Source organism: Cystoisospora suis (genome assembly GCF_002600585.1).
Source record: "Cystoisospora suis strain Wien I chromosome Unknown contig_2196, whole genome shotgun sequence".
Taxonomy (NCBI): domain Eukaryota; phylum Apicomplexa; class Conoidasida; order Eucoccidiorida; family Sarcocystidae; genus Cystoisospora; species Cystoisospora suis.
The window spans coordinates 1-362 of record NW_027154995.1 but is presented as its reverse complement, the minus strand read 5'-3'; positions in this window follow the sequence as shown (position 1 = coordinate 362).

The window sequence follows — 362 nt, the reverse complement described above, 5'->3', positions numbered from 1 at the left end:
CTTTGAAAAAGCGTTTATTTTATACACTGATGCATCCGACTGTGCACTGGGCGCTGTGTTAGCTCAGGAACATGAAGCCTACGAAAAGCCAGTTGCATTCCTGTCACGCGCCCTCAGTAATCAGGAACGCAATTACCCGATTCGCGACAAGGAGTTACTGGCAGTTGTCTGGGCTATAAAGCAGTTGCATTCGTATCTCAGAGCTGCGCCTTTCATAATCCGGACAGATCACCACTCTTTGACCTTTCTGAAGCGCACTAAGTTCCCTGATGATACTGCGCGTGTTTCGAGGTGGTTCGACTCTCTGCAGGGCTACGAGTTTGAAGTGCAGTATGTGCCGGGAAGGGGTGTCAGAGGTGCTG